Source organism: Echinops telfairi, unplaced genomic scaffold (assembly GCF_000313985.2).
Source record: "Echinops telfairi isolate 266 unplaced genomic scaffold, ASM31398v2 ScPeMD7_7465;HRSCAF=8503, whole genome shotgun sequence".
Lineage (NCBI taxonomy): Eukaryota > Metazoa > Chordata > Mammalia > Afrosoricida > Tenrecidae > Echinops > Echinops telfairi.
This window is the reverse complement of record NW_022111365.1, coordinates 6417251-6428658: the sequence shown is the minus strand read 5'-3', so window position 1 is coordinate 6428658 and position 11408 is coordinate 6417251.

Genomic DNA, 11408 nt, shown 5'->3' with positions numbered 1-11408 from the left:
CTTAGAATTCCATTGTGTGTATGTACCAAAGTTTATTTATCCATTCTTCCACAGATTAGGTCGTTTCCATATTTTTGCTATTGTGAATAGGGCTACAATGGACATGGATATGCATACCTCTATTCATATCATAGCTCTTATTTTTCTAGAATATGTACTAAGTAAAGGGATTACTGGGCCATATGATATTTCTATTCCCAAAATTTTGAGGTAGCACCCTCTGCTTTCCTTAGTGGTTGCACCATTTTACAGTCCCCTGTGTGTGTGTGCGGGCTATAGTTTCTCCATGTCCTCACCAGCACGTGCTTTCATTCAGTCTCTTTTTTTATTACACTATGAATGCTGAGGTGAGAGGATATCTCTATTGTTTTAATTGGTATCTCTGGAATGGCTAATGATCACAGGCATTTCTTGGTATGTGTCTTGGCCACTTGATGTCAAATTTGGCGAACTGCTCGTGTTCTCTGACCATTTTTAATTGGATTGTCTTTTTCTTGTTGATATTTTGAAGCTTTCTGTAATTTTAAAGTGTTCCCTTCTTCAATATGTCATTGCCAAAATCCTCCCCACCTCAGTCTGTAAATTCTCTTGTCACTCTTTTGGTGAAACTTTTGATGCACATGTACATAAATGTCTACATTTTAGGAAGTGCTTGTCATATAGTTTTTCTTCTGCTGTCTGTTTTTTCTTAGGTTTGATAGTGTATGTATGCCATGTATTAGGGCTTCTAAGTTTATCCCTATGGTTTCACTGTCAATCTTGATAATTCTAGGTTTTACATATAGTTCTTCGATCCATGTTGAGTTCATTATTACATATGGAGAGAGGTATGGTTCTTATTCATCTGCAGATGGATATTCAGTTTTGGTAGCACCATTTGTTAGAGACTATCACTTTCCCATTTAATATGTTTTGATCCTTTGTCAAAGATCAGCTGTCTGGAGGTATATACATTTATTTCTGCTTTCTCAATTCTGTTCCTTTGGCTTAAGTATTTATCAAACCAGGACTAGGATCTTTTGACCACTGTGGATATATAACAGGTTTTGAGATCAGGAAGTGAGACACTTCCTATTTTTTCCTTCTTGCTTAGTAGTGCTTTGCACTTTTCATATAAAATCGGTCATTAGTTTTGCCATGTCCATCATTCCAAAAGGATGACACTCTAATCTTGATCAGGATTGCATTCTATCTGTAGATCACTTTGGTAGTATTGACATTTTCACAATGTTGGCTTTGTATCCACAGCATGATAGATTCTTCCACTTATATAGTTTTCTTTAGGTTTCTTGAGGGACCCTGGCAATGCTGTCAGATAAGCACTGGACTGGTAATCACAGGAGTGCTGGTTCAAACTCCCCTATCACTCCATGGGAGAAAGTTGAGGTTATCTACTCCTATAGAGATTTACAGCCTCAGAACCCCTATTTAGAGTAGCTATGAGTCAGAATCAAGTCAATAGTAGTGAGTGGATTTGGTTTCTTTTAGTGCTGTTTTGTAGTTTTCCTAGTACAGGCCTTTTGCTTTTTTGTTTATGCTCATTCCCAAGTATTTCATCTTTTGGGTAACCATTGAATAGGAATAATTTCCTTATTTACATTTCAGAGTTCTCTCTGTTAGCAAAAATGGATCCAACTGACGTTGTGTGTGTGTTGATTTTATACCCTGCTAAGTTGCTGAATCTTTCAATTAGTTCCAGCAATTTTCTTGCTAAAACATTGTGGTAATCTATGTATAGGATCATATTATATTCAAATTGAGAGAGTTTTACTTTTTCTTTGCCTATTTAGATACCCCTTTCCCTCCCATTCTTGCCTTATACCTTTGGCTGAGCATTTCAGCACAATATTGAATAGGGGTGATAATAAAGAGCATTCAAGTTTGATTCTCATTCACAGGGAGAATGCTTTTGGCTTCTCTCTGTTGAGAGTCATGTTGGTAATTGTTTGTTTGTTTTTATATAATATGCCCTTTATTATGTTGGAGAAGCCCTAGTGGTGTAGCAGTTATGAATGGGGCTGCCATCCACATAGGCAGCAGTTCGAAACCACCAAAAGCTCCACGGTAGAAAGACAGGGCTTTCTACTCCTGTACATGGTTACAGTCTTGGAAACCTACAAAGGTCACTGACTGCATCGACTCGATGGCAGTGTGTTTGGTGTTTTCGTTTGTTTGGTTGTTTGGCTTTTTGAGTTTTATTGTGTTGAAGATTTCTCTTATATTCCTATGTTGTTGAGTGTTTTTATAGGAGTCAGTGTTGGATTTTGTCAAATGCCTTTTCGGTATCTACACTATTCTTCCTATTTGCTTTGTAATTGTCTTTGTTACAGATTCATATATCTTGTTCCCTATTTTTAGTCCCTATTAATTAGTCAATGCAACTGTTATTCAAATTTATGCACCCACCACAAAAGCCAGTGATGAAGAAACTGAATATATTCAGTCAGAAATTGATCAAACAAGCACTCAAGGTATATTGGTAATTACTGGCAATTGGAATGCAAAAGTTGAGACGAAAGAAGAAGGAACAGTAATTGAAAAATAGAGACTTGATTGGGAATAATGAGGGCAACAAATGTATAGATGTGCTTTACACAATTGATCTATGTATTGTGATGAATTGTATGAGCCCCAATAAATTATTAAAAAAAAAAAAGAAAAAGAAAAATAGAGACTTGGTGAGAGAAACAAAGCAGGAGATGGCATGATAGAATTTTGCAAGACCAACGATTTCTTCATAACAAATACCCTTTTTAACACTACAAACAGCTCCTATACCTGTGGACTTCTGTTAGAGGAAACCAGCCTCCAACAACCAGAGGGCCAGATGGCGCAAATGTACGGCAATAATATACAAAGATTATAGTAAAGTCATAGGAGATAAGAAAGGAGAGAGAATACAATAAAGGAGTCAAACAGATTTAATGGTAGCACGCTCACCTCAGCTCCTCTTGATGGATCACGTGCAACTGTGAGAAGTAAGAGCAAACCTTTACTATTTTGGGACATTTACAGGTAGCCATAAGACATGCATATGCGGTAGTTACATGAGTCACAAGATGGGTGGTATGTGCATTAAGATCTCACAGGTGGGGAAACCTAATACTGCATTGGGTGAAAATATGGGGGGGGGGTGTCACAGCAGGAAGAGAGAGCAAAAGGATAATGTCTGCTTCTATAGGGAGATATAATCAACCATGTGCTTACTTTAAGGTAGCATAGCTGTTAAGGAAAGAAGCTGTGGGAATGATATTTAAAGCAGGATAATGTACTTGGATTTTACCTCTAACTTACCTACCATGGAATACCAGCTTTCCAGATTCCCTGTTATAAGTTAGGGAATATAGTCCTCGTCATATTTGCCTTAGTGCTAGTTTCCCACAGACTCCTCCAGATGGAAAGCACAGAAATAAACTAACTGCATTTGTGGGAAGAGACAATGGAGAAGCTCAATAGCAGCAGCCAAAACCAGGACAAGGGCTGACTGTGGAACAGAACACAAATTGCTCATATGGTAGTTCAGATTGAAGCTAAAGAAAATGAAACCCAATCTAGAAGAACCAAAATCCATCTTTGAGACTATTGAGATGGTCTCCCATCTAAATTTTGAGAACATCTCCAGAACAGAGTTGGTGCGTTGAACACTGATGATAGAAAACCTGGTGAGCTATGGGAGGACATCAAGAACACCATTCAGAAGACAGTCACAGGAAGAAAAAAAAAAGTCAAAGGTCATTAAAAAGACAGAAAATAAAGAAAAAAATCTAAGTAGATGCTTGCAGAGACTCTACAACTTGCACTTAATTATACAGTAGCTAAGGCAAATGGAAGAAATGAAGTCAAATACACCAAAGTAAAATATTATAATGAAATATATAAAGACCTAGAGTTAGAAAACCAAAAAGCAAGAACACTCGCCATATCTTAAACTACATGAACTAAAGAAAAAAGTTCAAGCCTCAATATTTGAATATTAAAAGATTCTAGAGTAAAAATATCAAATGATAGAGGAAGGATCAGAAGATGGCAAGAATGCACGGAGTCATAGTACCAAAAGGAACGAGTCGACATTCCACCCTTTCAGGAGGTAGCATATGAGCAAGAACCGATACTAATGAAGCAAGAAGCTCAAACTGCTCTGAAAACATGAGCCAAAAACAAACTCCAGGAATGTGTGGAATACTGATTGAAATGTTTCAACAAGCTGATGAAGCACTGGAAGCACTTACTTGTCTATGCTGGGAAATTTGGAGACAGCCATCTGATTGGAAGAGATCTGTATTTGTGCCCTTTCCAAAGAAAAGTAACACGACAGAATGCTCAAATCATAGAACAATCTCATTGATATCACATGGAAATAAACTTTTTCTGAAGGTCATCCAATAAAAGTTGCAGCAGTACATTGACAGGGAGCTGCCAGAGTGAACAGCTGGATTCACAAGGAGACATTATAAAAGGGATATCATTGCTGATGTCAGATAGATCTTAGCAGACAGTAGTGAATACTAGAAAGGTGTTTATTTGTGTTTTATTGACAATGCCACGGCTTTCCACTGTGTGGATCTTAACTGACTATGTGTCCATAGCCGTAAGAAGAATGGAAATCCCAGAACACTACATTGTGGCTTTTGCAGAACCTGGAGATGAATCAAGAATTAGTTGTGTGAACAGAAGTAGGGCATGTTGCCTGGCTTTACATCAGGAAAGGTGTGCATCAGGGTTGCGTCCTCTCACCATACTTATTCAATCTGTATGCTGAGCAAATCATCAGAGAAGCTGGATTATATGAAGAAGAATTGGGATTGGAAGAAGGTTTATTAACAAGTTGCAATATGTAGATGACACAACCTTGCTTACTGCAAGTGAGGAGGACTTGAAGCACTTGCTGATGAAGACCAAAGATTGCAGCCTTCGGTATGGATTATGACTCAATGTAAAGAAGACCAAAATCCTCACAACTGGACCATCATGCTAAACTGAGAAAAGATTGAAGTTGTCAAAAATTTCTTCTTGCTTGGATCCATAATCAATGCTCATGGGAATAGTAGTCAAGAGATCAAAAGACTCATTGTATTAGGTAAATCTGCTGCACAAGACCTCTTTAGAGTATTGGAAAGCCAGGGTGTTACTTTGAGGACTAAGAGGCACCTGACCCAAACCATCACATTTTCAATTGCCTCCTATGCATGTGAAAAGTTGGACATTGAATAAGAAAGCTGAAAAAGGATTGGATAGATGTGTTGGAATTGTGGTGCTGGAGAAGAATATTGAAAATACTATGAACTGCTGAAAGGGCAAACCAGTCTGTCTAGGAAGAAGTAAGACTGAGTGCTCCTTAGAGGGTAGGATGGCAAGACTTCATCTTAAATACCTTGGACAGGTTATCAGGGAGACCAGTCCTTGGAGAAGGACATCATGCTTGGCAAAGTCAAGGGGAAGTTTTTCACTTGAGGAAGGCCCTCAAGAGAAGGACTGACACAGTGGCTCCAACAATTGGCTCAGGTCTAGGGACAATTGTGAGGATGGAGCAGGACCGGGAGTGTTTCACTCTGTTGTACATGGGGTTGCTATGGGTTGGAGCCAACTTGGCTATGGGTTGGAACCAACGAACAACAGCCAAAAAGGAAACAATTTTTAAAATGAAAATGTTTCGTAAAAGAAGGGCAAAGCAGACAAACAGCAAGAAAATATAACTTCATAATTAAAAAGGAAATTTAAGTGAAAGAATAATAGACAAAAAATAAATTAAAAATTGCAGCAAGAAAAACTTGAAAAGGGAAAACAGGAAATCAAAAAAGAAAAGAGATTAATGAAGAAAAAAATTAGAAAGAAAAAATGGAAAGGGAAAAGAGAAGTAGAAGAGAAGAAAGAAATAAGTAAAGCATAGAAAGAAAAGATAAGAAACAAGGAAGGAAAAAGTGAAGGAAAAAACTGAGGCAGGAGCAGGGACCAGAGAGGAGGAAACTGGATTGCTGAGGTCCTGGGGTGTTGGTACACTCTGCCTGCCAAGGAACTCACTGAGGAAGGAAGAAGAGGGATTTGGGAGCCTGGTCTTGAATGGCATTCCTATTGGCCTAGTCGTGTCAGGGACCTGATCCACAGTATTTTATCCAGCCTCAGATGGCGACTGAGGTTAGAGTGCTTCTTCCCAGAAAAAAAAAACACTCTTTTGAGCCAAAGGGCAGCTAGGAGAAAGGCAGGTGGTTATGGAAAGAGTTGTTGCCAATCCAGGGTGGCTGGCCGCAGGCCAATTGCCCAGCACTGTTCGGTCTGTTGTTCTGAGAAGAGGGAACTCAGGTACACCATGATCTGGATCCACAAGAATGAGGCTCTGACCTCAAGCAGAGCAGGGGAATGGGGGGAGGTGACAGTGGGGTTGGGCTGCTGGGTGGGTGAGTTTGGGAGTTGGCCAATTCTCTGGTCGCACCAGGAGGGAACGGGAAACAAGAGAGGAGTCTAGCTCTCTCATCGGCAGCATTAGGACTGGGCACTTGCGCTGGTCCTAAGCAAGCACAGCTGGTTATGCCCCCGCTGTCACTGGCCTGCTGATGACTCATCTGTCTGGTGCCTCTTTGGTTGCTTTTTCAATTCCTTCTCCTGGTTGGTATTTAATTTACTTCTCTCTCCTTTCCTCTGCAGCTCATGCTCCAGGATGATCATCTGTATCTGTTTCATTTGCCTCTTGTATCTTCATTCTAGGGGGTCTGCCTAGTTCCCCCTTTTGCCAGAAGTCCGTTGTTTGACTTTTTAATCGCTACTTCCATGGATATGGGTTGTGGATCCAAGTAAAGTGAGAAATCCTTCACAACTGCAGTTTTTCTCCGTTTATCATGAATTTGTTATTGGTCCAGTTGTGAGAATTTTTTTTTAATGTTGAGGTCCGTGTTGAAATCTATAGTCTTTGAGCGGCACCAGTAAGTGCTTCAAGTCCTCTCCACTTTCGGCAAGCAAGGCCGTAGCATCGCACGTGGCAGGTTATTAGTGAGTCTATAGTTCAGGTGCTGCATTCTTCTTTAGATAGTTCCACTGTAGGGTTGCAGAGATTCAATGGATCAGTAATGTTAACAAGTCCCCAAGTTCTTTCTCTGTCATACTCGATAGCAGCTCTCTTCTCAGAATACCTTTTCCTCGGGTTATAAGATAGTGACAGAAGTTCCAGGCAACACACCAGTGAGCAAACTAGCAATTAAAAAGAGTAAAGCAAAGAAAACTGGGGCAAGGTGTCATTCAACCTAAAAAAATGTAGAAGCACTAGAGAAATATTATAGACAAAGTCAAAGAAGATAAATTGGGGAAAGTATCTTGCAGTTCTTATCATGAGACCTTTTTCTCAAATATGAAAAGAGTTTCTAGACATCAATAACAAAAATACAACCCAATAGAAAAAAATGATAAAGAACACAGAAATTATTAATATAAAAGACAATACAATGGATCTTAACATATGAAAGGATGTTCAACCTCACTCATGATAAAAGAAATACAAGTTACTACTATCTTGAGATACCATTATTTATTTTCCTTTAAAATGAATAAAAATCCAAGAAATTTTATATTATACCCCTTTGTCAAGGCTCTGGGGAAATAGATTGTTTATAGTGTAAATCAGTACAACACCTTTAGAAGGCATTTTGATAATATATCAAAATTACAAATCATATACCCGTTGACCTTGCAATTTTATGTAGAGGATTGAGCCTAAAGATATACTTATACATATGCAAAAAATAAATGTATAAGTTAATTTTTGCAGCAACATTGTTCACCAACCGAGGGAACAATTAAATTCTGGAATAACTGGGAAATGGAATATTGTACAAAAAGATAAATGAGGATCTCTGAAATACATTCAGTTTAAAAACAAAACAAAACAAAATCACCAAAGTGCATAAAAGTACAGATAAAAAGAGAAAACAAGAGTATATATCTATGTTTGCTTGGACTGGTTGGAGATAGGGATAGGAGGAAGACATTTCATGTTTTGCAAATTTCAGAGTCATTTGGCCTATTACCTTTTTAAAAACAAAGCAAAACTGAAAATCCTGCACAAGTATCACAAAACTTGGTTGGGAGGGACTGAATTCTCCCAGTTGCTGCCTTCAAACCTCTGGGCTCCGAATTACTGGGTGGCAGTGAAGATGGTAAGGCACAGATTTGAGAAGTATTTTTTAAGAATGAAATGGGTGTGGGTTGATTGTGAGGTGAAAGAACAGGCAGAAGTAGAGGCAAAGATGGCTCTGAAATGTGGGTAACTGGGTGGAAGAGGGTGCCATTCTGAGATGGGATAGCAACAAGACAACTTAAGGTTATTAGAGCAATCAGTCCTGAAGAATCATTTTACTTGTTGAATTCAGTCTCTTTTTAATTCTCCAGTCACTTGATTCCTGGTACCCTACATGTTCCTATTTATCCATCCATCCATCCATAGTATTTCCCTGGCAATAAAATTACAAGGGCTATTCCTTCAAAGTTTCCTGTTTGACTAATTTCTACCTGTATAGCGCTATGAGACCCACTCAACAATAGAGACTTCCAGGTTCTGGTGGCAGCTTCTCCTCCTGCACACACACCCATCACAGCCCCTTAGGGATCAACTCAAGATCAGTGTATCCACAGGAGGCGCTGATGGCTGCCTCAGCATGTAGCCACCCCGGAAGTGGTGTCTGAAGCACTGAAGGCAGGAAGGAGGCCCAATCAGTGGGCATGACAGCAGGAATCTCAGCCCCTTCCTACATTCCCAGGTGTCCTGAAGAAAGGCAGGCTTTTTGTGTGCGTTCCTCTTCACAACTACATTCTTGTTCTCTTTGGCTCACCATCTGTTGTGGGAGAGAATTCGCTGGGACTGAGCTTGGTGCTTGGACATCCTATAAGATAATGGCCTATGTTCTCCCAGAATTACTATTTACCCAGTGCACTTCAGAGCCTGCACCTTGATCATTGATGGCATTTCAGGAGCAGGAAGGAAATGGGAGCCCAGAGCCCTGTAAGCAAAACGGATATGCTTTGTGTAGCATCGATGTGAGAGAGGTATGGTGGTATGGAACATGTTTGGGGGTACATCATCTCCTTTTGTGAGAATAATAGTCTCCTCAGCTTCTTGCTCTGCTTTGGCACATGCCTAGAGTTGGGAGCCTGAATGAACAAAGGCTTGCTAGCTAATGGCAGCTGAGCTGCTTTGTGTTGGGGGGTGTTAATGAACTCGTATTGAAGATATAGCCATGTTTCTGATTTTACTTGTAGCTGGGAAGGATTAGAAGGCAATTAATAAATCATTTAATGCCCCGAGTTTAAGTAACTTATTATTATGGACAGTATATTTTCACTCTGCTTCACTGAGCAACATTGGCATATTTCTTTTAAATGTCACACAATTTGTATGCGATTTGTTTCAGAAGGTTACTTTTTTATTGCATATGTAAATTATTAACCTGCATTCTTCAGGAAAGATTGCCAGAATGCCCACCCCCTCTCACCATCCTTTATAAGCCTCATAAAACTCCTATCCTGCAAGTGGTGATAACGCTGCCTCGAGCAGCATCAGGGTTTGGGAGAGAAAGAACGATGCCTTGCGTTCTCCTTGGCTTAGACCTGGAAGGGTTACCAAGTACATAGACACGTGGTTCAGGATGATTGACTGAAGACTGGAGAAAAGCTGTTCATATGTATATGAACATTCAAACAATGGAAGGGAGGGTAAACCCCCAAAACTCAGTGCTATATTGATTCCAATACAGTGAACCCTCGTTTATCACGGTTAATCGGTTCTAGACCCTACCGTGATAAATGAAATTCCGCGAAGTAGGATTCCTTATTTGTAAATCAAATATTTTCGTAGTTAGAGCATAGAGGACATGAAAAGACACCCTTTAGTCACCATTACACTCGTATTACCCAATTTATTAAACGAAAAAGGGAAAATACAGTAAAACATTTTGGACGTTACAATTATCATTTATTATTTATTATATTATTTATGGCATCAAGCGTGTACAGTATGAGCCAATCAGTGGCAGTAATGACAGAGCATGCGCTGTGACGCAAAAACCGCGATAGAGTGAAGCCACGGAAGTCGAAGCGCGAAGTGGCGAGGGTTCACTGTACACAGTAATTCTACAGGAAATACTAGAACTGTCTCATTATGGCATTAGTGACGAATATTAAATATGCCGTGGACTGTCAGAAGAAAGAGCAAATCTGTATTGGAAGAACTTCAGCCAGAATGCTCCTTGGACATCAGGATCAGTCCCTAGAGAATGATGTCGTGCTTGGTAAAGTATAGGGTCAGCCAAAAAGAGGAAGCCCTTCAATGAGAAAGACTGGCGTAGTGGTTGCAATAAAGGGCTCAGACAGAGGAAAGATGGTGAGGTTGGTGCAGGACCACCAGTATTGGGGTTCTTGTACATCGGGTCACTGACTCAATGGCACCTAACAATAATAATTTTTCAGAAGCAACTGCCACACCTTTCTCCCTTGGAGTCAATGATGGATTTGGGTTAGCAACTGCATGCTTAACTAAGGAGCTGCTAGGACTCCTTAGTTAGGCAGCTTTTGAACAAAACTGGTAAGCCCTGGCTTAATTGGAAGGATGACTCCAAACGGCACGCTGGGTAGATAAGTAAGCCAGGTAGCTATGGCTTGCCCTAAGCTCACAGTGAGTCTAACAAGTGGAAGTGATCGGCCGTTCCCCACCCTGTTCCTCACTCCGTTCACTTTCCTAACTGATTTTCAGAGGCTGAGGTGGATACCGCTCTTTAAAATATTCTCTTAGATGAGCTGGAAAATCATTTCCACATTTTGTTCAGGCCTGATTTTTAAAAGTATTTTCTTGTGAATGTATGTGTGTATACACATATAAACATATATGTTACAAACATTGGCCAATTCAACATTTTTTACATGTACAAATCAGTGGCATTCTGTTAATCAACCATCACTACTGTCCACCATTATCGGAAATGCAGTGCGTCCTAAGCAAGGATCCCCCTTCCTCTGCCTCCTCCCATCCCTAATAACTACTAGGAAACTCTGGTCTTTATACATGCCTAGTTCATGTAAGTGGGGTTGTAAACCACTTGCTTTTCCTGTCTAATGATTTCATTCACCTGGTTTCAAATTTCATCTCTATTTTAGAACTTTAGAATTTTATTTCTCTGTGGCTGACGAATATTCCATTGTATGTATGTACCACATTTTGCTTATATGTTAATACGCATTTGGGTATTGTACACAGTGCTACAACTAACATTGTGCATAATAAGTCTTACGCTTTTTATTGTGTTTCCTGTTCTGTCGTCCACAGTATTCTCTCCTTTTCAACTGAGTTTGATTATTAATTGTAATGGCCACGTAGAACTCACAGACAACATTCACAATTACAGGGCTAATTAGGGAAATGAACAGCTTACAAT